A 2,786-nucleotide genomic window follows, 5' to 3' on the forward strand; every position below is an offset into this window, starting at 1 on the left:
TGAAATTCAGGAACAAAAGTTGATAGAGATGTTGAAAAAGTATAAAAAGACTTTTGGATGGACTTTAGCAGATATTAAAGGAATTAGTTCTTCAATTTGTATGGACAGAATTTTATTAGATGAGCAGAATGAACCTAAAGTGGATCATCAGATAAGATTAAATCCAATAATGAAAGAAGTTGTTAAAAAAGATATTTTAAAGTGGTTAGATGCTGAAATTATATATGCTATTTGTGACAGTGCTTGAGTAAGTCCAATTCACTGTGTTGCGGAGGAAATTCACTATGTTCCGAAGTGACTGTTGAAGAAAACAGAAGAAAAACGGAAAAATGAATTAATACCAATACAAGTAACTGGTTGGCGAATTTGTATTGACTATATAAAACTAAATATGGTCACCTAAAAAGATCACTTTCCTTTGTTCTTTCTAGATCAAACGTTGGATAGATTGGCTGGGAACAATTACTATTATTTTTTAGATGGATATACTGGATATCATCAAATTCCAATTGCTCCAGAGGATCAAGAGAAAACAACGTTTACAAGCCCATATAGAACATTTGCTTTTCGTAGAATGTCTTTTGGACTATGCAATGCACCTGCAACATTTCAAAGATGCATGATGTCAATTTTTAGCAATTTTATAGAGCATGTAGTGGAAGTGTTTATGAATGATTTTTCTGTATTTGAGACTTCGTTTGAGTTATGTCTTAATAATTTAGAAAAAGTTCTAGAGATATGTGAAAAAATCAACCTAGTATTAAATTGGAAAAAATGTCAATTTATGGTTGTAGGAGGTATTGCTCTTGAGCATAAAATTCCTGAAAAAGGGATGGGAGTAGATCCTGCAAAAATCTAAGTTATAGAAAATTTACCACCTTCTAATAATATTAAAGGTGTGAGAAATTTTATATGACATGCTGGTTTTTACAGGCGCTATATAAAAACTTTTTCAAAAATAACTAAACCCCTATGCCAACTTTTAGAAAAAGATACGAAATTTGATTTTAATGAGAAATGCATAATAACATTTGAATTATTAAAGAAAAAATTAATCACTGCACCTATAATAATACCACTTGACTGGGAGAAAACATTTGAAATAATGTGTGATGCTAGTGATTATGTTATTGGGGTTGTATTAGGACAAAGACACGACAAAATTTTTAAAGTTATATATTATTCTAGTAAAACTATAAACAATGCTCAAAATAATTATACTACTACTGAAAGAGAGTTATTAGCTATAGTTTATGTCTTTGATATATTTATATCTTATTTAATTGGAACTAAATGTATTGTGCATACAAATCATTATGATATTAAATACTTGATGCAAAAGAAGCATGTTAAACCAAGATTAATTAGATGAATACTTCTATTGCAAAAGTTTGATTTTACCATGGTGGATAAAAAGGGAAATGATAATCAAATAACTGATCATTTGTCTAGAATAGAAATAGAAATATTAACTAATTTTGCAAATCAAATTTTAGAAAATTTTCCTAATGAACATTTATATACTATTGATGAAATGGATGTATAGTGATATGCTGATATAGTAAATTATATTGTAAGTGACATTCTACCACATGATATCAAGAATCCACAATTAAAGAAATTTATCTATGATTCGAAAGAATATTTTTGGAATGAACCATATTTATATAAACAATGTAAAGATTTAATAATTAGAAGATACGTGCCTTATGAAGAAACTCAACAGATAATTGAAAGATGTCATGATTCTGAATTTGAAGGACATTTTGAAATAAATAGAACTGCATATAAAATTTTGCAAGCTAGATTTTATTGGCCTACTATTTTTAGAGATGTTAATGAATATATTAAAACATGTGATAGATGTCAACGAGTAGGAAATATTTCCAGAAGAGACGAAATGCCTCTAAATTACACATTAGAAGTTGAAATTTATGATGTGTGGGGATTAGACTTTATGGGACCATTTTTGCCTTCATTTGGAAATTTATATATATTACATGATGTTGATTATACGTCTAAGTGGATTGAAGCTATTGTTGTGCCTAGACGTGACGCTCAGAGTGTTTCTAAATTTTTAATTAAAAATATTTTTACAAGATCTAGAATGCCGAGAGTAATCATTACTGATGGAGGATCTCATTTAAGGAATAATAAAATCGAAAAATTAATCAAGAAATATGATATAATGCATAGATTCTCTATTGCTTGGTTAAGTAGAAATGTCGAATCGTGAAATTAAATGCATTTTAGAAAAAGCTGTAAATCCTTATAAATTGGATTGGTCTGCTAGACTAGATACTGCATTATGAGCATACAGAATTGCTTATAAAACTCCTATAGGAATGTCCTCATATAGATTGATTTTTAGAAAAACATGTCATTTACCAGTAAAATTGGAACATAAAACATTTTGGGATATTAAAGAATTTAATTTTAATTTAAATGATGCTGGCGAGAAAAAGTTTTTGCAACTCAATGAACTTGAGAAGATTAGAAATGAAGCATATGATAATGCGAAAATCTATAAAGAGAAAATGAAAATATGACATGATCGAAAGATTGTTAAGAAGAAATTTGAACCTGGACGAGAAATTCTACTATATAATATAAGATTGAGATTGTTTACAGCAAAACTAAAATCTAGATGGTTATGATCATTTAAAGTGATTAAAGTCTATCATTATGGAACTGTTGTTATTAAAGATCCTAACACTGGAAAGATATTTAAAGTTAATGGGCATCGTTTGAAACATTATTATGAAGGGCACATACCTCAATTTAAA

Source organism: Phalaenopsis equestris, unplaced genomic scaffold, assembly GCF_001263595.1.
Source record: "Phalaenopsis equestris unplaced genomic scaffold, ASM126359v1 Scaffold000022, whole genome shotgun sequence".
In the NCBI taxonomy this organism is placed as follows: Eukaryota; Viridiplantae; Streptophyta; class Magnoliopsida; order Asparagales; family Orchidaceae; genus Phalaenopsis; species Phalaenopsis equestris.